At 33.5% G+C, this 27127-nt stretch overlaps 1 protein-coding gene across 1 annotated transcript in view; it reads left to right on the top strand.

Moving 5' to 3' along the window:
• Nucleotides 1-4363: 4363 nt before the first annotated feature.
• The window catches only part of LOC148313560 (LIM domain transcription factor LMO4), a 289511-nt gene continuing 266747 nt past the window's right edge, over nucleotides 4364-27127 (top strand). Inside the window, exon 1 of the mRNA XM_088261768.1 lies at nucleotides 4364-4769. The gene's annotated coding sequence lies outside the window, so the exon portion shown is untranslated. The remainder of the gene's footprint in view (nucleotides 4770-27127) is intronic.

Here is a 27127-nt window from a genome sequence, read left to right as displayed (position 1 = left end):
TTATCATTTTTTTTATTTAATGGCATTTAACATCTTGAATTATTTATCCAAATATTTTTATCATAATTACCTTCTATTACATGATTGGTAAGAGTTATAATGACTGAATTAGAAATCACACAATTTTTCTATGTCTTCAAATATTTCGTGCTGTTCCGGCTTATAGCGTGTTAAAGCCTTGATTGTCGTAGAATTCGTGTGGGAAAGAGCAAAGAGATCTTTCATCTCTCTCTTATTCCAGGTCCTCGTACAATTGGGCACTAAATGAACTCTAAAATACAAATTCATCGCAAAAGGTTAAATACTACCAAAATAGACCAATTAAAGAGTCGGTTTCATTGTATTAGTAATGAATAACAAAAAAATTGTATAGAAGGCGGTATAAAAGAATGGTGTTTTTTTTGCGACACAATTGAGTCAATTAGTATTATTTGGGATGTAATCTGAACAGATGTTGACCGCTATTTAAAGGCATTTTCAAGAGTGGATATTTTCATGGGGTTTTCATAACAATTATTATTATCAATACTTACACAATTTTAAAAAGAACTCGTGAAAAAAAAACTCATTAATTTTTATAATTACATTCAAATAAAGATAAATTTATAATATGTAAAAAATAAATAACTAACTAAATAAAAAATAAATTGTCTCCAAAAAATATCTGATCTAAGATTTTAAATCAGTTTAACAAAGTTTTGGAGTAAACTATACTAAGAGAAATAATTGGTGTTCATTAAGATAAATTATCATTTTTTCAATTAAAAAACTCATTAATTTTTATAATTACATTCAAATAAAGATATATTTATAATATGTAAAAAATAAATAACTAACTAAATAAAAAATAAATTGTCTCCAAAAAATATCTGATCTAAGATTTTAAATCAGTTTAACAAAGTTTTGGAGTAAACTATACTAAAAGAAATAATTGGTATTCATTAAGATAAATTATCATTTTTTCAATTAAAAACCTATCAATGCGATAAGATTCCTTTTTAGTAATTTAAATGTCGTGGGTTGTCTGATATTTTGAATCGAATTATTGAAATATTTCAGGAAAGGGCAATCCAATACGAACTTGAGCTTTCATGAAAAGAAAAATAAATTCAATCAAATAAATTTCTTTGCCTAATCGGTCATTTAAATCGAGAACGTAAGAATGATTTCAAGTAAAGTTGTTATAGGGTGAAGTAGAGATGGTTAGTACGGTGGGGTAAGGGCGACCCTGATTGACCCCATTCACCCCTAATGAGATATTGTCCTTTCAGAGGCGAACTTAAAAATTTTCTCGATTTTTTTTGCCGATGATTCATTACATGAGTAATAATATAAAAGTAATGAACGTCAATCATAGAACTATTATCATCATACATAAATAGATAAAAATATTTTGTTTTTTTACTCTTTCGAAATTTTGTTGCTGTTGTGTTTTAAATTATATATTTTAGTTCTTTTAATTATTAATATTATTGTTGATAATGTGTCATCAATTTTTGTTAATGATGTAAGAATACGTTTTTTACCATTTATGTATATAAATGACTAATGTTATTTAAGAATTTTTTTGACAAATATTATTTACAGTCCAGTGATGTACATTTGTGTGTTTTTTAAACAGTGATATACATATTTTGAAATTCCCAATATGGTATAATATTATTTAAATTATCATTATTATAATTGAAATTCATCTATTTTTTGTATGATCGGTTTCATTTATTAATAACCATTTCTAGCTCTTATTCATGCTCAATTGTTCATAGAGTACTGCATTCGATTGATACAGTATTTACTTGAATCTTTGTTAATCCCGCACATCAGGTGGCGGTCCATGATAAGATTGCCAATCGATTTGATATCTTCAAATATGTCATTTTTCTGGACAGTGGTGTCTCAACCTCCTGATGACTCAGAAAACGTTTAGTCGATTAAGGTTCAACATGATTCTGAATATTTAAAAACAAAAGAATTTTAGCAGTACTGAAAAAATCAGAAACTCGAATAAAATTTGGCCGATTACCTTTTTGATGGTCACTGATGATATCGTTTTGTCAAAATATCCCAAAGGTCTCGAAAAATTGTACAGCTTTAGTCAACATTAACATATTATGAAAAATATATATAAATACACTTCGTGAAACGTATAAATCTTTATTACCTATCCTTACAACAGCAATTGTTCAAATTATTGGTTCTTGTTTTTTTTTTTTACATTTTCCCTTTTCCATTCCACCCTCAACTCTTTACCTGGAGATAGTATTTTACGAAAATGGCGCTATATAAATTATCCAAATTATTATTATTTTATTGTATACACAAGTAATTTTAAATCAATATTTTAATTAAGCTCATGACTTAATTGGATTTTTTGTTGAATTTTCTTAATATTTTTTTCAAAAACATTTACGTATTATGTGGTAGGTATTTTTTCTGGATGCGGTCCTGGTCGCGACTCAATGTTCGTCATTTGCGTTCCGCCCGGTCGGGGTACATTTGTCATTTGCCTGCATTGTCCGCCGCGCGCCGGGGCGGTGCTGATTGCTGATTCTTCGACAATATCACGTGATTGCCATTTAATATCCTGCAACTTCGGTTGGCAAGACGGAGCCCGGAGCCCGGAGCCCGGCTTCTGTCAACCGCCGGCGCTGGTTGCTAATAGCTCGCCGCGTCTACGTAACACTTGCGGCGCTGTATCGGACATATCAAAAATCGTCAATTTTCAGTTGTGCGTGTTTTCGGAATTCCCAGAAAATGTACTATATCCCAGCAAAAGCGGCATATTTTTAACTTAATATTTACCCGCTACAGGGCAGAAAGTGTTGTTTTTGCATTTTCAATAAAAGGTATTGTTTAATTATTTTTTTCAATAGGTAAGTATACTAAATATTTTTCAAATGGAGAAAAAAAACTTCAGATTTTACCTAAAAAGATCTGTTGCACAGTAAAAAGTTTAATAAGTGGCTTGATTTTTTTTAAAAATACATTTTATTATATTCTTAAACTTAAAAAACGATCTCCTGAAAAATCAAGTATTTTTTATTTATGACGTTGTTGAAAGGAGTGAGCGATATTACGTCACTTGGCAGTGTCGGGAAAGGGTGATTGCAACAACAGTAGGCAGAGAGAATAGAACGCGAATATCGTCTGTCCTGACATAAACTCCTAGAACATAGATGAAGAAGAATATAGAAGTATGAGTATTTACAGGGCCTACGACTTGTCTCAGGCTGATTAAGTGATCACTTTCTCACTCTCTAACCCTTATCCGCTCTAATGGTGCATAGGGCACTGCATCGTATTGACGCAGTGTTATCTTTATCATTTCTTTTATGAAGACCACGTGATCATTCCTGCGCTTTAGAGACTAGTCCAGGGTAATATTAAATAAATATTAGAGTATAAAATCACTTAAGTTTATTTCCACAACCCTTCTAGGAATCGAACCCGGGACCTCCAGAACGGTAGCCGAGCGTGCTGACCATTACACTACGGAGGCGGGACAACTTCACTTTACATATATGTAACATTCACCATTCTACCCATGATTGACAATCACAGTAATCAAATATTTGGAACTCCTACATATGTATATCATAAATCTCTACTCGACTATTTATGTACGAGTTTACGGTAGCTATCATTATACAAAAAAAAACAATTATATTGTGACAATAATTCATTATTATTGTATACAATTATAAGTAACACGAATGACATAAGTAGGTACCTACTCGATATTCCTGGAAGTTTGTAAGTAAGGAAATTTTCAAAAATGTTTTCATATAAATTTAAATAAGTGGAAATTCTTTAATATTTCCAAGACTCGTCGATGCGATCGCTATTTCACTAAACTGATCACAAAAAGAACATTGTCAGACTAAAATGATCCAATTAAAAGTTGTCCCGCGCTGGATACGTTTAACACTCCGCGTAATTGGGTGTAGACCGGTTTAATAGCCGTGATATTAGGCGGCTGATAGCTCCTACATTGTCATATTTTTTAACAATCAATCGGAGTTTCCGCCCCCTCCCCGCGGACCTACCCCGCGGATTAATTAATTCCCGGCGCAATAGCGGTCGATGTGTCCGCGGAGAACTTTTCATTAATGCCCCCTCTCACCTCCGCGCGCCAAATTACCAGACTGCGCCAAAACATAAAAGCTCATCCATAAATTAAGAGATAGGAGAGCGTAGGGTACAAAATTAATCAAATAATCTACATAACACAAGAGTAGCCCCCCTGAGGGGGCCCCCGCCCCCTTCCCTCCCCGCCCCCTTCCCTCCCCGCCCCGCCGCCCCGCGCCGGCCGCACATGGCTGTGTTGACGGGGTGCCTGCCGCTCTCCGCTCCTCCGCGCCTCAGTCGCGTCCCGTCCGTTCAGCGGGAAGTGCATGTCGCCAGCGTGCTTCGATTCTCGTTCGCGTCTCGCGATTTCTCTCGTCACCGTTACGCGTTCTGCATCGCACACGTGTCTTCGCGACAAGTTATTTTTCTGTTGAATTTGTGTTTATTTTCTGTATAGGATCTTTCCGTTTTCTTCGGATACTGTGTCACTCGAGTTTGTCATTCAAACTCGGTCGAAACTGGCCGTTTGTGTTCGGCCGTCTTCCTGCTAGCGGTCGCGGACGGTTCTCGAGTTTATTTTGTGTTATTTCATTTATTATTTGTTGGTTTGTTTATGTTCTGTTGAGTGCTCGTTCCCGACCTTCTCGGAGGAAGTTTTATGGGCGGCAGCCAGTGCGCGGATAAACCCACCTTGACAATCGGTAAATATCGCCAACTTTACTCGGACTTTACTTCGGAGGGAATCCCTCTCCGCTCGTAAAGGCCCTTGTTTCATTAGCAGCCTTCAGCGTCCTCCCAGGACCCGTAACACCGTGCCCAATCACGGAGAACGGCTGACACTTCCATTTAACGATATTCAATATCGATAGAAATGATTAAATTACCTCTACCTATGTACATGTAGCTCTGTTTACTTTGTAAGGTACATCTCCCAATTTCGTGTTTGTGTTATACGCTAGTCGTAAAAATATTTTTCTCGCTACATCTTATCTATCAAATATAAACAACACCGACCTATCTACCACAGCTATCTACAGCGAGCGAGTACTCGTAAGTTTGTAGCCCACACATTTATTTACCTGAATTATATTTTGTACAATACGAAACCAGCGGCATAACAAAATACTCGACCTTTTTGGGAAATTGTGCTGCAACACAATTCAATATTCGCGGCTATTCAAAAAAGTCATAGACAAATAAAACTTTTCTTAAGTAGGTACCTATGTAAGTAGGTAAATTATATATCCAGGGAAAGTTGATAAAGTTTTCCAATAGAGATGTATATACCTACTTCTATATACAAGAGTAATCGGTACAGTATACACTGTATATGTTCTCAATAACAAATCTAAAAGTAATATTATTTCGTAAACTTATCAAAGTACTATTTTTATATTATTTAAGTAGTCGTAAGGTATGTACCATAAAGAAATAATAAAATCAAACTGAAAGTTTTATTTTTATTACCGCTATACTACACTTCAATAGATAAGAGTTAAATCTGCAGAAACAGAACGTCAAAACGATTCTAAGGTTTCTTAAGCTTTTACGCGCGGTAGGTTTGTATATGCATAAACAATTCATCTTACCCTTACCAGCACTCAGTGGTGCATATGGCACTGCATCGTATTGACGCAGTGTTTTCTTGATTGTTACTTACGTGAAGGGCACGGTGATCAATCATGCGCTTGCAGGATAACATTTAATAAAATTTAATTAGATTGACCCCCTTAGGAATCGATCCCGGAGCCTCCAGCACGCAATAAATATTGGGTTCATTTTAAGAAGGATGAATTATCCATGTTTTTCTTTAAAAAATGAATTTGGACGGTTTAATTTTTTTAACGAAATTTTAAGCGAATTTCGCAGATAAAAAATATAGAAAAGTATATATTTTTTACGTTTTTATTTAAGATTTGATGCTAGTGAGGTTTAATCGTGTCAATAACTCGTTTTCGTATTTTCTACAAAGCCGACATTAAATATTGGACGTGTATTTGCTAAATAAGCATACAACGTATACCTGATTTAAATAAATCACCTTAGAAATTATTTCATTTTACTTGTTTTAAATGTTATTTTCATTTTAAGGTAGATTTCACGACAATGTTATGTTTAGATCGGATAATACTATACTTTTTTTTTTAATTTGTGAAAAGAGCATGACGAACATGCAATGAGTATACCTGTTCATTAAATGATTATGTTCATGTTGGTGGTGTCAAAAGTCTGCGTAATCGGAGGGCATGTATGCCTAGATGTATGGATGTGAAGGAAGCTAGGAGTGTATGTCAGGACAGAAGAGTATGGCGTTCCCTCTGCTTATCCCTGCGGGGAAACGGCGTGATGGTAGTTGTAGTAGTAGTAGTATTTTATTTCAACAACATCAATAAAAATAAACACTTATTTTGAGATCATACGCTTTGGCTGCAAAATTTTAAAGAAATTTATGGAAGATTAAATTAAATATGGATATATGTATGTTTACGAGTATTAAATTAATTATTAGATACATCAAATTAATATCCTAACTCAATCATAATTTAGTTTTTTTCTCTGAGTTCTAGTGGTTTTAAAAACAAGCTGCATAGTAATTAATTATTCAAAGTTATTGGATAATTGAGATTAAATTACTTGCAGCAATGTCAACCTTGTTATAAAAAGCATGTTTTTAAACAGAATGAAATAAAGAACTGTTTGAAAATACATATTTTGATTGCTTAAACTTTCATTATGCAAATCCTTTATTAAAAAATCCTGTTTAAATTATGGCTATGTCCTAAGGTACTGAAAACAAAAAATGTTTTTATTTTTCCATTTTTACTTGTCACGTAATACAATTTAAAAAAAAATTAACAAAATATTTTAAAAACAAACATCTTTGATATAAAATACTCTCTATTTTATATAATAATAATATTCTCAGACAAAAGGAGATTGCTGTTTCAGTAATCCTACTTAATCACTTTTTTAAAAAACGACTTCACAAGAAATGTTAAATAATAGTTTGGAATAAGCAACTCTATTCAATTAGGAAAGATCCACCCCTAATTATTTCAATTGTTGAAACGATTTTTTTTACCATTGCCGCGTCTTGGCGGGATTTGGTTGAGATTTTTTGTTTAGCACCTTTACAGGGTTGCCACATTTACAATTTTATTTTTAAAATCGGACCCCAAGTCTGGCAATGCGGCGGGATGCGGACTATTGTACCCGGTTTACCTGGGACGGCTGAACGCGGGACGCTTCCCTTCAGACCCTTGCGATATTTCTGATGCCCTGATACTTTTGGTATCTATTTCTTATATAACTGGATAAAATTTGATACATTCCATAATTTTAAATATCAACTTTAAACAAACTTTGTAATACCTATTTTGTGGTAATTTTGAAAAAAAAACTATTAATAAGGCAATGTAACGCAAGTTTTGTGCTGCATTATGTCAAAGTTGACATCCAGTCGTGATCTCATTAAAACTTTACGTCACACACGTTTCATCTGACATTTCTGACCACACTAACAATCAAATTCAATTTAATTAATAACCATTATTTTTAAGCAAATTTATATCTTTCTTTGATTTTTAGCATTTGTTATTAGTTTTATAACCAATACACTTAAAAAATATTTTAAAATAATTTATTATATAAGAAGAAATAAAATATTCTGTATAAAATATTTGGGTTTGGTATGCGATTTATTGTTATCGCTAATTAGGTAGGTACATAGAAAAGTTCAAAAACCATTTTAGCTTAATTTATTTGCTCCGGATGATCAAGACAATCGGCTGGTATGTATGAGGAGATGCATGAACGCGGAAGAGGCGAAGAGTGTTTGCAAAGACAGAGTGGTGTGGCGTTCTATTCTCTCTGCCTACCCCTGCGGGAACCAGCGTGATGGTTATTTAGTTTTTAGTTAGTTAGGATGATTTCCAAATACATACCTACATATGGAATTAATGTGGCATAAAATTGTATCAATACTTAGGCATTTATATGAGTACCAATGAAGTACCCCCAGACACTACGTAGTTATAAGAATTAGGTGTAGTGATAGATAAGTACATAAGTGTTAGTATATACCTAGTAAATAAAAGTTCATATCCTATGTAAATTAACAAGTAAAATCATAGAACTAAAATCATTTACCTAAGTAACTTCATTGATAACATATATAATATTTGAATTGTTTAAAATCATGTCTTTAACGAGATAATCAGTTTTTTACCTAGAATTTCCACTCGTGAATGACATGAAATTATAACATAGTAACTTTAAACACAAATAGTAAATCTACTCACTCTTAAAGTAAGAATAGGCTATGAAACTTATAAAGTTGGATTAAAGTAAGGCCATGATAAGCGGTGCTACATAAGCTGTAGCTAGATTTCACAGTGATTAAAAAAAACAGTATTTGATACATAGGTATAATGGTACCTACTTAAATATCTCTATTTCATATACAATTATCCGTCATTATTGATGTTAGTGAATATAGTAATAATTTTCTGTGTTATTAAATTATTGTTGGGTTTTATATTAATAATTACAGTGTTATTGTGTGATTTAAAATATTATACAATATACCGTGAATTATGTGAACTTCGATCCAAAGGATAAAAAACGTAGCATTCGCAATTAAATTAAAATGGTGAAGAATTTACCTGATGCTATCAATTTATCGTTTCTATGTTTTTTGCGCAATACGCGAATACGAAATATACAAACCTAGAATATGTGTTAATAGTTTTTCTCCAATGTATAATACTTGAGATCTGAAATAGATTTATTTACATTTGTATTTGTATAAATACCATAAGAGATGAACGAATGTTTCTATCGTAAGATTTTAAATTTAAAAAAAATCATAAGTCTAGTACAAATCCTTTTTTTGCGGTCGATTTCGTATGAATTTCAAATAATTTTAACAATTTCACACGAATTGGCAGACTTTGATATTATATATTAAAAAACACTATACTTTATTTTGAATTATATATATATATATATATATATTTGGTAATAACCAAATATATTGTATAAATTCTGTGCTAAATTGATTGAGATACTAAAAAAATGTTGAATTTACTTAAATATCGTTAAGTATAATATAAACAGAGAACAATTTTTTAACAAACAAATGAACAACCTGATGTGAAATACTGAAGATTTTTTTAAAAACCTTTATTTTTTTTTAAATTTTGTTCAACATCTAGGTATAATATATTTGACGTTTATCTGTTCACCAATACTATAATGGCAATAATTACAAACAATTATTTAAATACCTACATTTTTGTTTTCAAATCTGAACATTTCAGACCGAAAATGATTAGTCCCTAGATGAAAGTTCAAAAATTTTTTTTACTAATAAGTAATTTTATTTTATGTTAACAATATTAGTTTTACTTTAAATTACTAAAAAAACCTCGCGAATGTTAATGATTTCCATTAATAACTACTAATTTATTTCGTATCTTTGAAATTGCTTTCTCAAAAATCGGTGGTAACAAGTTTCCCAATTAGGAGTATGGCCGTAATCACAGTTAATTAACTAATACGTCAACAGTTTGGAATATTGTAAATTGATTTTCTTATGGGAAACTTGGTTAATTGAGTTGCTTGTTTAGCGGAAATTGCGACTTAGCCTTTCTAAACAGAAGGCAGCATATTACACTATAATAATACTTATCAACTCACTCGCGTATGTACATACTTAAATATTAATCGATTATTACTTACATCGTTGTCTCGATTCAATTTTATGCGAGGAGACATGATAATATCCTGAATTTCGCAAAGTAATACATTTAAATAGTTTGTTTTTAATGAAGTCTTAAGAAATGTGTACTTGATTAAAAATACTGTAATACCAACAAAAAGTCGGAAGAAAACATCTCCTAGGTAAACGACATGCATGAAAGTCTTCATAGAAATGCAATATCAAAAACGCAGAAACATGTCAAACAAAATCTAGCGAATAACACAAATCAAACAAACTTACTCTAAGTATTTAACTTACTCCCATTATCCATAAATCATTAAGTTGAAGAACTATTTATAAAAGAGCTATATATAATTGGAAAACAAAGGTGGGTTAGTGCAGAATATATCGTGTCATTCGGCCAAATCATCCGTGAGTGCACAACTCATGAAAAACTTACAAGTGCTCATCAGACAATAATGTAAAATGTACTCTCGGCACGGAAAAACCCAGTGATCACCACATCATAGTAAATTTGGAATATTGTGTGATAAAATAATAAAAATATTTTCAGTCATTTTATAATATGTATGTACAATAGTTCCTACCCTAGATATTTGTGACAAATCATTTCTTAAAATTTCAATTATAATTCAAATTCACTCGGGTTTCGATAGAGGGTGTTATTTCTCAGCCACTTTTCTATAATTTGTGCAAACGAACGTACGAAGGGCATATTATATCTCAATGTGGTTATTTTCGTACATGCGCTCAACTGTTACAATGATAATGTATTTTTTCGGAAACACGCAATACTCAACTATGAAACAAATTATAAATTGTCTCCTGTTTCTCGAGGGAGAGCGGGGTAATATGGCCGCGGGGTACAATGTGCCTTGGTGAATAATAAATACAATAATAATGGGAACAGGACATCTGGCCCGCGCGGCGGCAGGTGAGGCGGTGACAATCTGTTACCCCGACCCGGCCACGTATTACGTAGTCCTTTACTCACTATCTACTATCAAATGTTTAGTGTTTTCAGATTTCTGTATTCATATTTTTGTACGGTCTACAGCTGTTTTTATTTTTCACAAAAATAAGTGAGTATTTTATAGCTGTGCTCTTACCCAGTGTATTTTAAGCGTATAATTTCTGTTGTATGAAACCAAAAAGATTATATTAAGTGTTCCCTTCATATTTGTTCATTTAACTCAAGCTATAGTAAAATCTATGTTTTATCAAGTTATTCATAATGTTTTTTATTGTTGTTGTAATTACGATTTTCACATAGTTATTTAGTTATAAACATTTTTATAAATGTAAAACAAAACATTAAGTAAATAGTTTATACGTTACTATAGTTAAAGCGTTTTAATATTTATAATTAATGATAGGATTAGAAGGTAATCACAGAATTGGACGGTAGGACAATCACGTAAATTGAAACGATGCTTAGGATAATCAGTAAACAATATATGGTATATTTTTGTGAATCATAATAATTTTGTATGTTTAAACCTAATTTTACAAAAGCTTAATTTTGATGAAACGATGCATAGGTCCATCAGTAAACAATACCTGTATATCATGGTTTATTTTGTGAATGATAATAATTTTTAGTATGTTTTAACCCAAGTTCACGAAAGCCTAATTTTTAAATTGGATTTCATGAAAGGGGTTACCTACACACTACACAAGGCACCGAAGTTCGCAGGAAGGTGAAAATAAATTTCCCCGATGGCTGTCGGCGGCAGCACCCAGCGGCTGGGCTCTCGCGGGCGAGGCGTTCTTCCTGTTGCCAAACTTTAGCACTAGATTACTCCGCGACAAAGGACCTAAGTTATTTCAAAAGCTCCCACTCCTGTTTATTGTTGATACAAAGCCTGCGCGGACCAGGGCGCTCGTAAATTGTAAATTACGGTCTCATTTTCATTTTGGATCCTTTAATACGTCGCCGCTAAATACCGCCCGGGCCGGTGATTAATTAGCGGACAAACTTATCCCTCCATCAATCACTGATTACTCCATTCTGTTTTGTCGATCATGCGCGCTTCTCGGCGTCAATTAAAGCGTCATTCTCTCCGTACAAAACCCTCTCGGCTCATTGTTCCCGCCATCCCCGTCTGCGGGCGCTTCTTGCTCTCGGAAACTCTTTCCCGATTCCTGCCGGCGGCCATTATACACCCGATGTGACATCGTCACCGCCGGAATTACAGCGATAACACTTTCTCGACTCGGCCTGTCGAGGAGGCCGGATAATGGTTATGCAGATAATTTAACGACGAAGAAGGTGATTTGCCAAACCGCTTAACTTGTAGCTGCGAACATTCAAAGGTCCGTGAAATACTCTATCCTCCTAAACATCACATTTCTTCATACACACTACTACTACTATCATCACGACGTTTCCCCGCAGGGGTAGGCAGAGAGGATGGAACGCCACACTCTTCTGTCCAGATATACACTCCTCGCTTCCTTCACATCCATACATCAAGTCATATATGCCCTGCGATTACGCAGGCTTTTGACACCACCAGATTTTAAATAGTGATTGATTTGGTCATGCCGAGTCTTTTTTGGCTGTCCTTCTGTTCCATTTGCATTATTATAAAAATTTGCCTAAACGACACGTATTTTTGAATTACCAAACGTCCAAGTGATTCTGAAATCTTCCTACGGCTAATGCAACACCGCTTATCGTGACCCTTCTTAGGCTTCAACTTTATTGGTTTCATAGCCTATCTCTTTATGTTTAATGTTACTATAATTTCATGTAACTCATGGGTGAAAATTGAAAATTTTAAAAATTATTCGTCAAACTGGTAAGTGATGTAAGAAAAAAAACCCGTAATAATGAGTTCAAATAATAGTTTTGTACGAATACGATGGATCTGAAACCATTAGGAAGTTTGCAAAGTAAAAGTCTTCCGTCACTTTACACGAAATGTGCATCGCTTGCGATGGCTCGGGGCGGGGCGGGAGGGGGAGGGTTGGGGCTTGCGGGAGGGGGGAGGGGGTGGCGGTCACCTACCCCACACTCGCGACACGAATATCCCATTTGCAAATTGAAAAGTGGATTAATATTCCACCGCCATTTTTACCATCCATTAAGTGACAGGGGATATTTTTTGTTTTCGCTGCATCGTGGCCCCATCGAGCGAGATTTAGTTTTGCTCTAGAAATTAGTTCATACCTCTCTTCAATAAGCGGTACATTCAATTGCAATATTCATTTTATTTTTTTAAATTCTTTGGAACCTCTCATAACGAGCACCTCTCCTAACGAGCAACTCTCATAACGAGCACCTCTTAGAACGAGCATATCTCATAACGAGCATATCTTATAACGAGCGCCTCTCATAACGAGCACCTCTCATAACGAGTACCTCTCATAACGAGTAATTCGCATAACGAGCAAAAAAAAGTTAAAAAGTTGCCCCCTTAACAAGCGACATTTCGCATAACGAGTTGCAGAGTAAGGGCAAGTCTCCTTTTCATGAGATTCACTCGTGACCCGGGCCTTCCGTGCCAGTCAAGACAAAAAATGTTTCGCTTAACGAGTAAGTTTCTGGAACGAATTATGCTCGTTATGAGAGGTTCCACTGTATTGTAATAAAGTTGCAATGGACTGATCTGAAATTATCTATAATATGTATGTATTTACATTGTATGTTATTCGGTTTACTTTGTATTTTTTTTCTCTCTCTCTCTAACCCTTATCCGCACACAATATTGCATAGGGCACTGCATCGTATTGATTCAGTGTTATCTTAATCGTTACTTACGTGAAGGCAAGGCGATCACTCCTGCGCTTCAGGGACCGATCCAGGGTAATAATTAATAAATATTAGAGTTAAGTTTTGCACTGACATATCTTGGTGGAACTGTATTTTGAATAATATTATAAATACTATAAATTTATGTAGAAAAACATTAAAGTTTTAAAAAAAATATATATTAAATAGTAGTGTGTAAAATCACTAATATTTGTTTTCACCCTCCCCTGGTAATCGAACCCGGGACTTTTAGCACGGTAGCGTAACTATCCTTAACTTTTTGTTGAAATCGCTTTCGTGTAAAAATCAACGCCAAACATTGATTTTATTGCTATAAATCAATAATCGTTTTCATATTAATTTTGCTATACTATTTTGATATAAATATCAAATATTACCCTGGAGTAGTACCTGAAGCGGATGGCTTTCCTTCATGTGTAAACGGTCAAGATACCACTGCGTTTATATGATGCAGTGCCCTATGCACCATTGGGTGCGGAAAAGGGTTTGAAGAAGAAGGATGTTTTTATAAATATTATTAACTAACATAAAAAAAACCCTTAACCCGGTTGTCAATATAAAGATCCAATTACAGCACGACACATGGAATGACGTAGATAATATATTTATTCCGTTATAGTTGTGTATGTGTTATGTTTATAATAATTATCTCAGATCTTATCAACGTAACTACCGACATTCAAAAATTGATTATGCGTTATCAGACATGTATGAATTATTTAACTAAGTATTTTCAATAACACTTGTAAAATCATATTAAAACGGAACAGAGTTTAAGTCATTAAATCGAGTCGTAACTAGCTAAGCTAGCGGTTCACAACGGCGTGCTGGTACCGACACTAATGTATGGAAGCGAAACATAGAACTGGCAAAGGAAGGATGAAAGCAGAGTTAACGCTGTCGAAATGCGCTCCCTCAGACGAATGTGTGGAAAATCATTGTATGGCAGAATTAAAAACGAAGATGTAAGAACAGAATGTAAGGCTGAACGAGGAATAATTGAAAAGATTAGGAAGAGTTCTTTACGGTGGTATGGACATGTGGAGCGAATGGATAGCGAGAGAATGACTAAGAAAATATAAGTGGCGAATGTGAGAGGGAAAACAGAACGAGGACGACCGAAAAAGACTTGGCACGATCAGATCAATCAGAACCTTAAATCTGGCGGTTTCAAAAGTCTGCGTAATCGGAGGGTATGTATGACTAGATGTATGGATGTGAAAGAGGCGAGGAGTGTATGTCAGAACAGAAAAGTGTGGCGTTCCATCCTCTCTGCCTACCCCTACGGGGAAACGGCGTGATGGTAGTAGTAGTAGTAGTAAATCGAGTCCTTTTAAAATATACTTTCGAATCATCCCTCGCCGAACTCGTCCGGTACTAATTTGTTTTTTTTTTCAAAATCGGTGCAACAAAAAATAAACGGAAAAGGTCCGCATGGAAATTGCAATTCATTTTGACACCCAACACCAAACATTGTAATTTGCCAAGTATTATTTAGCATTAATCAGTCATTAAAAATGAGCAAGTTGTTTCGAAACTGGTATATTAATAAGATAAGTGATAATTTTATGTGTAGTTCCCTTATTATCCTTCACCACACACAAAAACCATGCTTTTGTTTGGTGACGCTCAGAATAAATTCTTTATTTTACAATATTATGTTGTGAATGGTGTCCTCATTAATAAAATTTAGATATATTAATTGGTTTATTAAAAATAATACTTGTAGACATGGCTTTTTTTCATGTAACGCGGTGGAACGACGTTCTGGCACCTTTTTTCACGGATACTTTTTTTATGTTAAAAATCAATGTAAGCGCTTACGTTAATTTTCTTTAAACTCAGGAAACATTTAATGTAATTATATCTATTGCTTAAAACGCCGTTTTTGTATTGTAAAATATTTTTTCTTTGAAATATGAATTGAAAGAGAAATTGAAAGGTAAGGAGTAAAAAAAAGTACGTTAATTTTTTTTTGCCAAATTCTAATATACAGCCGGTCGCGTACTGATTTTGTTTATTTGAGAGTACGCTCAGTACTACTCAGTCAGAGAGTACCCTACGTGACGATAATAATGTGACGATAATCGAAGAAGTAGTATTTTTTATATATTTTTTAAATTCTGTTATTATTTGTCAAATTCCAATATACAGCCGGTAACGTACTGTACATTCAAGAGTAGACCCGTAAGTGACAATAATTGAATTAGAAGTACTTTTTACTACTACTACTACTACTACCATCACGCCGTTTCCCCGCAGGGGTAGGCAGAGAGGATGAAACGCCACACTCTTCTGTCCTGACATACACTCCTCGCCTCCTTCACATCCATACATCTAGTCATACATGCCCTCCGATTACGCAGACTTTTGACACCGCCAGATTTTAGGTTCTGATTGATCTGATCGTGCCAAGTCTTTTTCGGTCGTCCACGTTCTGTTATACTTTTTATATTTAAGTAAGTACGTAAGTAAGTAAGTACTTTTTATATATTTTTTTTCTGTTGAATTAAAAAAAAATACAGGGTATTTTTTGTCAGGAGAGATAGCGAATTGCCACCTACTTAGATTAAGGCTGGCGTTAAGTTTAACCGGTGTTAAAATCTAAACCAATAGCCTCCTTACGTATTACTTACAGCCTATTAACGGAAAGTTGTTGCTCCAAGCCAGATCGTCAACCGGCACAGTTTCTAGCCGTCAATTTAGGCCACTCTCGGTATCAATGGAGTAATGTAGTGTTCTCGGAACGGGACCCGCCCACTTATATTTGAGAATATGGCTTTCTATATTGGTAACTATATTCGCCATTCGGCTATACTTGTTCGTTGACCTTTGGGCTTTGCACTGATTGTACTTAAAAATATCTAAATGTCGCGATTTTAACGTAATTTGCATAATATTAACAATACGCCTATGAGACCACCAAGTGTGTTTGCCGACACGTGCCATAGATTTAAACGAGTCTCAAAAAACCTTTTTAAAAACTAAAACATGGACTGCTATTTGCATGTAACATCTTACTTCGTTAAGTTTTAAACTCTGACTGACTTTCAACGGAACATAATTGAAATAGCAATTGCCGATAGCAGAGAAGACCTGCAGGCGTTGGTGACATAAGTGTATAATGTGTGCAAGGAAAGTGACTTATTGATGAATGTTAGCAAATCCAAGAATATGGTTTTTGAAAGAGAAAATAAAGATTGATAAAGATATGGAAAGGAGAGTGAATGCTGGGAACAAAGTGAACGGTGCACTGAAATCAGTTATAGCAAATAAAAACCTATGAGCGGAAGCTAAACTGGCAGTGCACAACGGAGTCCTGGTTCCAACTCTAATGTATGGAAGTGAAACATGGAGTTGGCAAAAGAAGGATGAAAGTAGACTGAATGCAGTCGAAATGCGATCTCTCAGAAGAATGTGCGACAAAACGATGTATGATAGATGTGCGAATAGTGAAATAAGGAAGGAATGCAAAGCTGAGATAAGCATTATCGATAAAATTAAGAAAGGTGTGTTGAGATGGTTTGGACATGTGGAACGAATGAGTGACGAAAGAACGGTAAAAAAAATTTATGAGGTGAATGTTAGTGGGAAAAGAAGCAGAGGAAGACCGAGAAAAACATGGCACCATCAGGTATGCCAAATACTTGAAAGTGGTCAGGTTAGGAGTCGTAACAATCGGCGGGTATGTATGAGGGGATGCATGAACGTGGAAGAGGCGAAGAATGTTTGCAAGGACAGAGTGGTGTGGCGCTCTATTCTCTCTGCCTACCTCTGCGGGAAGTGGCGTGATGGTTAGTTAGTTAGTTTTTTAGTTATAATTTAAATAAATTCAACTTTTTTTTCTAATCATCTGTTGATGTTGTTGATGAAAACAAACGGAGTTTTCGAAACTAGTCGTGTGTTATGAAATATGTCAAAACTCAATAAGAGGTATTATACAAGTGTTTAATTTTTAAACAATCTACATGTCATTCCACACAGTTAATGCCGAATCAATAAATAGTAGAATTAATGTTTAACAGAAACAAAAAAATATATTAACATTTTTAGAATAGAGAAAGCAAAGATCAAGGTTACATTATGAATAATTGATTGGATACAAATGATAAAAATTAACGGAAATTTCCCTGGTTTCTCGTTAAAAAAAAACAATGTATTTGAATATCTTTTACTGATTATGTGATTACCGAATTACATATCATTTTAACATAGCTTACAAGCTTAATTAGGTAATTATACCAAACATATGATCGTGTATGTACTTAATATACTCACTTATATACAAAAAATACCACTGCATTTCAACGCTTTTAATTTATATTTTACCTTACTGTGAACACATGCGTTTAATAAAAAATCAAGCAAAGCACAATCGATTCAAATACATCGCTGTTTTTACTTGCACACGTATGCGTTGATATAACGCAAAACCCTAAAAACACCAAGGCTTATTTTCAATACCTACATATTCGACCACCAGCTACGATGGAGGTATATTAAAGAACGAGTCTTTTTTTTGGCTTACTTTTTTACTCTACAGTACAAAAATATTTTTAATAAAGGTGACATTATTAGTTACATCCATTTAGTGATCCAAGGCTTAGACGAGGTATATTTAACGTTTTTTTTTTTATTTCTAAAAAAACAAATTATCTAAAACCGTAGCCAAACATTATTTATAGCATTATTTATAAGATATATTATTATTCTTCATCTATACCCAAAAGATGCGAATGTGAATTACTTTTTAATAAATATATCTTTTAACATTGACGCCAAAAATTAGTATTAAATTCTGAATGAATATAGCTGCGTTACAAAACCTAAGCAATCAAAACTCACGTGCGTTTTATTAACGCTCGTTGTGCAGCCGCCCATTTCAAATAATGTATCCCGAGGCGCAAATGATACGAGTTCAAGACGATTGATCCAACGCACATGTGCTGTATGGTCAGTAACGTCTAACCATTTTGAATTTTTTTCAACGAATTTTATGTATGTAAGAAAATCGTACTTACTACTACTACTTTTACCATTAAGCCGTTTTTTCCAGCAGGGGTAGGCAGAGAAGGTCACACGCCATACTCTGCTGTCCGGACATACACTTCTAGCTTCCTTCACATCCATACATCTAGTCATACACGCTCTCCGATTACGTAGACTTTTGACACCACGAAATTTTATGTTCTTTTATATCTATCTAGTCGTGCCAAGTCTTTTTCGTCCGTCTTCATGCTTTTCTCCCGTTCACATCACTTCATAATTGCAATTATGGAGTAATTGTAAATAATGGAGTTATGCCATCCAGAATGAGAGTGTATTAATATCAGGCTTTAGTTGTATTGGTATCAGATTATTCGGTCGTAAAATAAGGATTGCAATCATAGAGCCTACTCTTATCGCTAGATACGAGCTCTTGTAATGATCGGTAATGCATATCAACTTAACACATATATGATCAAAGCACATCAGGCCAGGTAGGTACTAACTCGAGAATAATGTAATCATCGTTAATGAAAATCGCTGTAAATCCGTATTTGATTATTCGGAACATTTTGATCGATGGGGACTGTTATTATAATATGATCCATAACACGACAGGTATGAGCTATCATTAAGGGGGTATATTTATTATAAAATACCTTCACATTTCAGTTTTGCTCTTAATACTTCATGATATTATTTTGATTCAATTGTTGTATTTGTGAAGAAATTATGGACATGAATTTGTTAATGGAGGAGGAGGAAATAGCAGACCAATAATCTTCTAGCACAATAAGAAAAATTCTGAAAGCATAAGAGACGTAAATTAATCACCTTTATAAGGAGGTGGCTATTCGTGGTACAAATTTATTCAATGAAAATGGTACGACATATTTTCGCCAAATTTTGAAGCGTCGGCAAAATCAAATGTCTTAGACAGTTTTCTAGTTAAAAGAATTCATTATTTGTCACAAATTAATATTTTTATTCATGTATTTAAAAATATCTTAATTGTATTCCAAGTTGTTACACTCTTTAACAATTTATAAGTAATATTTGAAGATACGTTAATAAAAAGGCGAGAATTCTTTCGGCACGGAACGCATTATCGTTTTTTACATTAATTTCTATGGGAATAAATGTTTCGCTTAGCGAGTAAGATGCTAGAACGAAGTATGCTCGTTATAAAAGGTTCCATTGTAAATATACACAAGTCGCTCACTCCTTTCAAGAACGTCAAAAATCAAAAATCGACAATTTTCAGTTGTGCATGTTTTCGTAATGCCCAGAAAATGTACTATATCCCAGCAAAAGCGGCATATTTTTAACTTAATATTAACCCGCTACGGGGCAGAATGTGTTGTTTTTGCATTTTGAAGAAAAGGTATTGTTTAATTATTTTTTTTAAATATACTAAATATTTTTCAAATGGAGAAAAAACCTTCAGGTTTTACCTAAAAAGATCTGTTGCACAGTAAAAAGTTCAATAAGTGGCTTGATATTTATTTTTCATACATTGTATTATATTTTTAAACTTTAAAAACTTTCTCCTGAAAAATCAAGTTTTTTGATTTATGACGTTCTTGAAAGGAGTGCGCGAAGTATATTATTGCTCAAAGTAAACTGTCCATTGGTTAATCTCGGCGTCCTGCAAACAGTGATTTAGTTCATGTGGCAAACGCCGATATTCCAGTATATTGTCCGTATCACTATATTATTATCAATTATTTGGTCGCCGCTCGGTGACGCTCGATGTGTGAACGCATCCGCGCAGTGTGTTGGCCATCTGTTGTCGCCTGATTATGTCCGGCGGGTATTTAGCGCCGCCGAATGTGCACTACGCACTACACACTACACACTACACGCCCGCCGATATAATCCCACACAATTCATTGTTTCACCGGCGAGAAGTCTGCGATTTATCATTTTAATTCCGCGCCACTGAAAATTTTATTTCATTTCCAATGAATTTTCAATCTCGGTACACTAAATTGCTGTATACAACACTATTTAAAAAAAATAACACTTGGATAGCAAAACAGTATTGAAAAACTTACTTGTATCGACTTGTATGGAAAAATTATACACTTGTATAAATCGGCGGGTATGTATGAGGAGATGCATGAACGTGGAAGAGGCAAAGAATGTTTGCAAATACAGAGTAGTGTGGCGTTCTATTATCTCTGCCTACCCCTGCGGGGAAGCGGCTTGATGGTTAGTTAGTTAGTTAGTTAGTATAGCACTGAGATCGCTTACATAGTAAGTCGACATTCAAATCGTATTGTCATATAATTTGTCTTTGACTTGAGCTTTGATCGTTCCCTTTTTCCCTTTTCCTCTCTCTCTTGGAAATACCTGGAAGAGGGACTCTTCCAGGTATTTCCACTAAATTACAAATGTGAATTTTTGTAACTGGAATGGTACAAATACCTGTTTTGTGTTACTCGTTAATTTGAATGAATTTATGTAACTGTTCTGTTATCACTGATTGAGGTATCAACCTAGTCGTATCTTCAAACCCTTATAAGAATCCGATGGTGCATAGGGCACTGCATCATATAAACGCAGTGTTATCTTGAACGTTATCACATGAAGGAAAAGTGATCAACCCTCCGCTTCAGGAACCAGTCCAGAGAAATATGGAATAAATATTATGGTTAAAAAAATCGCATATTAAATTAAACCCCCCCCCCGGGAATCGAACCCGGGACCTCCAGAACATTACACTGCGGAGGCGGACAATATACAACACTAGCTGCAATATTATTTATCTATTATTGTAACTCATAAATACCGAATGTTGCGCTGTTTTGACTGTTGACTAATAAATTAGGTGCTAGGCCGTTATATCTGGTAAATTACACTCTGGGATGATCGCCACTTGCATCCGTAATGACAAAATTCTTGTATTCTGACGGAAGTCATAATTACCGTGAACTCCCGCGGTTTCCATTGTTTTGGCAGTTTATTTATTATTACAAGTTGGTATTCACTAAACTCGTCTTAAATGAATTCAGTTACCTTGAGCGATATTATTGTTACTGGAAATTCGACCTATTTAATTCAATTCCACGTTAAAAATAAACAACTTCAACGCCTATATCAAAATACAAACCTTTTTTACTCAATTGAATAATTTATGTAGATTTTTGGAGTCATTGTTCCAGTTTTATTTCGTTCTTAATGTCACCTACATACACCCGTACAGCGACATATGCGCTTCGGAGTTAAGAGATAAAAATCTTAGCCTTGATTTCTTGATTTTTTTCTAATCTTCATATTACATTACTGGTATCCATAACACCTTTCTGAAAACAAGTTTTATTTTATAAATATTTTTTTCGGTACTATCCACAGCAACATATATGTATGACATATCATATGTCTTGGTAGGTATATAACATATGTTATAATATTATTTATTTTCATGTTATAGTATTTTATATGTATAGGTTTGCCTTCGTGGTGTAATGGTTAGTGTGTTTAGCTACCGTGCTGGAGGTCCCGGGTTCGATTCCCAGGGGGGGGGGGTTGAAAATAAATATTAGTGATAGATTTATATTATCCACTGACACTTCGTGATGGAATTGCATTTTTAATTTATTATTAGATTAAAACCAATATTTTTTGCTTTTCCACTTTTTTTTATTTGACCAGCGACCGGGTTTCGTCGTTACCGACATCATCAGACTGGTGATGTCGGTAACGACGAAACCCGGTCGCTGGTCAAATAAAAAAAGTGGAAAAGCTAAAAATATTGGTTTTAATCTAATAATAAATTAAATATTAGTGATTTTACACTATAATATTTATTTCATATTACCCTCGACTGGTTCCTGAAGCGCAGGAGTGATCACCTTGCCTTCATGTGAGTAACGAGTAAAATAACAGTGCGTCAATACAATGCAGTACCCCATGCAGCATTGGGTACGGATAAGGGTTAGGTAAGGTTAGAATAGTATTTTAATATTTTCCATTGTATCTTCGCTTTTTCCATACCTATTGTACTGTTTTTATTGTTTATACGTGCAGCTTTAAAGTTGTCATTATATAGCTTATTAAACTCCAATTAATTATTAATTAAAACTTACCACAAAATTGATGTTTCAAAACATAAAATTTTAAAGAATAAATAAATCAATATAAATAACAATATCACTATTTCGATGCGCTTTTATTTTTGCACCCTTAGTTTTTGATAAATTACTTCCACCCTTCTGTTGTTTTTATTCCAAAAATCTTTTAGGCGTACAATAGACAATACCCATCCAAATATGCATTCGCTCCTTTCCAATATCTCACTCGTCAAAATATCTATATTTCAAAATATGAAACATACTCGATGAAAATAAAATATGATTCGAAATATTTCTGAGAGAAATAATATACGTTGGTACATTCTGATATCTATCAATGGTGCGTAGGGCACCGCATTGGATCAACGAGGTGGTAACTCGATCGTTAATTATACGAAGGTAAAGTAATCAGGGTGATTGTAATTTCTGCTCTATGTATAAATATGGACACAGAAAAGTGTGTGAGTAGAAGAAAACGGCAGTTACGATTAGGGCATTCGGGTTTACATACCTGTACTAAAAAAATATTGTGTAAGTTACATACTACCGATACTACGAGTCTTTAGGAGGGAATCATGTTATAGCAACTTTCATCTTATATGATAATATTGTGAAAAAGTAATCCAGAATTGGGCGTCATAAAAATATACAAATGAAAATATGTATTTTACACAAAAGCTAAATATTTTAGACTAAAAAATAGACACAATAGCCTAAATAGTTTTCGAGATATTTGTACCTCTTAATTTATCATTTGCTTGGAAATGTATGTTAATGTTTTAAAAACTTTGATAAAATTTAATTGAAGCAATTTTTTCAAAGTAATTTATTTCACAGGCCATAAAAAGTGAAATAATCCGCGTTAAATGGCTCGCATCGTATAAAAAGTATTGTTATCTCAATTTGAAGTTTACGGACTTCATTACCGAGCCGGGTACATGTCGTGCAGTGAGACTGAGCTTACTTCGGTGTATTCGGCATTGGCGAACTGATGACTGACGACAGTTCCACAATGCTCCGCGAGCGAAACAAGGTAACTGAACACAATTAGAATGGTATTCCGTCGCAAGGCCGGACCATTCTTTTAATCTGTGGTCAGTTACCAGTTTATATTATTATTCTTTAATTTAATGATTTCATTTAATTGGCCACGGCTTATTAAATCCGAAGTGACTGCTGTTGCCAGTATCTACTTTAGTGTTTTAACATCAGAAATTGGACTAACCACTCATAAAATATAATGGGTTAATTTTTCTATTACGGGCAATTAAATATTTCATTCGGCAGCGTGAAATTTAATTAATAAGTTTCCGTAAATTTGGTACCTGGCGAAGTGTGCCTACTCATTTAATTTGATTGTTATTTTATACGATTCTCGAGTAATTTGGTTTAATGTAATTTTTTTGTTTTCTCGTGATTTACGGTGTGAATATGTGTAATCCGGCCGTATTATACCCGACAAAGTACTATTTTGTGTATGTTCCATTAGCTTTTATCGTTTGATGACCGCGACATGTATGAGCGAGGGATGATGCTTCTGTAGCGATGTACTCGTGCTTACTGCCCTGTCTGCTTAGTACCTATTATCTCCCTGCCTTCCATCTACAGCTGGAGTGCTATACTTTGTATCGTCGCCCTTAGTACCGCATAGTGCGCTTCATCATTTGATTAATGAGGTACGCTCATATTTGACAATAACGAACATTTTATTAATATAAAAAAAACATATTTATTTATATTATGTATTTTGATTTTATTATAAGGGGTATAATAAAACAATATTTGTCTTATTTATTTACTTATATACAATTTACAAATTATCATTCAAGGGCTTATTAATTTTTCTTATTTAACAAAACTTTACATCAACTTAATATAACAACCCGATGACAAAGTGCATGAATCGTAGTTCATCGGGACTGTTTAATTTATGTATATTTTTATTATTTCTTAATAATTCATTAAAAATGTATAGACCCAGGTATTAAAGTTCAAACTTAAAAATGACACGAATATAACAGACCATCATTCAAAGAGTTTTTATTTAAAGTATAAAATTAAAATTTTAAATGGTTTATTTTCTGGAAGGTTAAAAAACTTCACTGGAATGAAATAATGCAAATTCAATATTTAAAAAAAAAAACAGTTAATCCAATTACCGTCTCTCAGGAAAAATTCTTAGAAATTTGACAGTTAAAGAGTGTCGGATCACAATGACGGACAAAGATTTTTGTATACAATATAATCGTAATTTGCTTCAAATCATCTCAGTTTCCAAAACCGGTGTCTCTTTGTCTGGAACGATTAAATTTCAAAATAATATTTCGAAAACAAACCGGCTTATCCGAGTTATCTTCAAAATATGTAAACTGCGGCTCAATTTTAAGCTCGTTAAATTGTTTAACAAAAGCAGATAGGGGGTGGGTAGACACCCTTGTTCCTGCTCTACACATCCCTTCCCAGTACTCCACCGCGCTCCTGTCCAAGCTGCCACGCTTCTCCCGGGAAGAAAATCATATTCCACTTTAGCTACTTAACATTCTATTCTCTTTTCCAACCCGTGCAAAATTCTGTCTGTGGAAATATGAATACTGCTCACAGATTAGGGTCCCTCGGCTTCCCTCGCTCGAGAGACACTCTGTCCGTCAGTTCTTTGACGAGAAAATAATGCGACCAAGTTTCACTTTTTAACTTACTTCAAACTTGAATTTTCACTTCGAGAACTGTGAGTTTTCTTACCAGCACTGCCGTAACTAATAAGGAGAAGTAATGCTCTGAGAGTGCATATAATTTTATTGAAATTTTTAGCCGTTTGTGGTGTAGTTTTACGAGAAATTATATAATATAATTAACATCGTATAATATAATTATTAGGCTGTTTAAAAAAATCTAATTTAATTAATTTTTTTACATAATGTACTACTTGTCAGTTTTTCAGTTGTAAGATTTTTTAATTTGATTTTCACAAAAAATAAGTTTTTTTTTTAATAGAAATCAAATTATTCTGGCTCTTCTACCAAGAAATGTAACCTCGTACTTTCCAGACTTAACTAATAATATTAGCTAAAATACAGTATTGTCCTAATATTGAAGACATTTTATTTTAACATTTTATTTTTATTGATTGTAAATTATTGTTCTACAAATGAAATGAGATATACAAGATGTACAAATATCTTGTATACCTCTCTGTGTGGTACTGCTAGTATACCACCCTTTCAAAATTATTTGGAATACAATATCGTCCTAATATTATCGTAATTTTATTTTAACATTTAACTATCGTTGATCATAAATTGTTGTTCATCAAATGAATACGTACCTGTATATCTCTCTGTGTGGCACTGCTAATTGGATGGTATTTCATTAAATAGCAATAAACGAAATGTCAAAATCTGATATGATATCAAACATGTAGATAATTTGGTAGCATACTTTAAAGATCCGGCTCGAATCGTGATGTGAATTGATATCGAAATTGGTTTGTCTGACTGGAGATGGAGAATTTATAATACCTTAACTTATACGACCTATGAAGCAAACGTATTGTACATGCATAATTCAATTCATAAATCAAATAAACCACGTAAAACAACATCAAAATTATAAAATCGTTATTATGTTTTTTTCATCAAAGTCATATTTCAATGAAATAAAGGACTTTTTAAAACAATAAAATCGTTTTTGTTTGTTTTTTACTTCAATTTAAATAATATTTAAATTAAATAATGGACATTGTTAATAACGCTTTTAAAGTCCACTTTTTAATAAAATCATAGTGATTTTCTCTGCCTACTAAAACATATACTCTTAAGTCATAGATATTAGCGCACCCTCCTGTTTCATCTTTAGTGCTTTTTAAGGCATTGTGCCTTGCTGAATAGTAATTATATAAGTTATAATACATACAAATTTGTCAAATAAATTAAATACTTTTTTTCACGTGTAAATCAGTATTATAAAGAAAGAACGATGTAACATTTTTTTAGACAGACTACTAAAACATTTTGACTTCATATTCTAAAGTAACCATAAAGAACTTTTACGTATGATTATGTGTTTATATGTATTATATCTTTTTAAGACGAAAGAAGAAAAGATGAAAAAGACTTGTTACCGTTTGGATTCATTTGATTATAGATGTTTTACTGAGAGTGACGTTTTTTTTTATTTAAATTATTTTAACAACTTAATAAACTTTTATTTACAAAAATAAAATACTTCATTGAAAATTGCAACAAATGAAATTTTTTTTGAGCGTGTTCTTAAATTATGTAGTTAATTATTGAGTTATAAGTTAACTTTACTTTTTATAGTTTTACATATTTATTTATTATTTAATATGCTCCTTGAGAGCAGTAAATATATCTACTAACGCAATTATTTAGTGAATTTTGGGTATTAAAAATACATAAAAAACAAATAAAGTAAACATAAAAATCCTATTTTCTCATGTACATATTGGTTCGTATACTGCATATGTATTTCCTATAT

Source organism: Brachycentrus maculatus, unplaced genomic scaffold (genome assembly GCF_059751285.1).
Source record: "Brachycentrus maculatus isolate JH-2025_06_01 unplaced genomic scaffold, ASM5975128v1 h1tg000010l, whole genome shotgun sequence".
Lineage (NCBI taxonomy): Eukaryota > Metazoa > Arthropoda > Insecta > Trichoptera > Brachycentridae > Brachycentrus > Brachycentrus maculatus.
The sequence above is the reverse complement of the archived record's forward strand: the minus strand, read 5'-3'. Positions and strand labels throughout refer to the sequence as shown.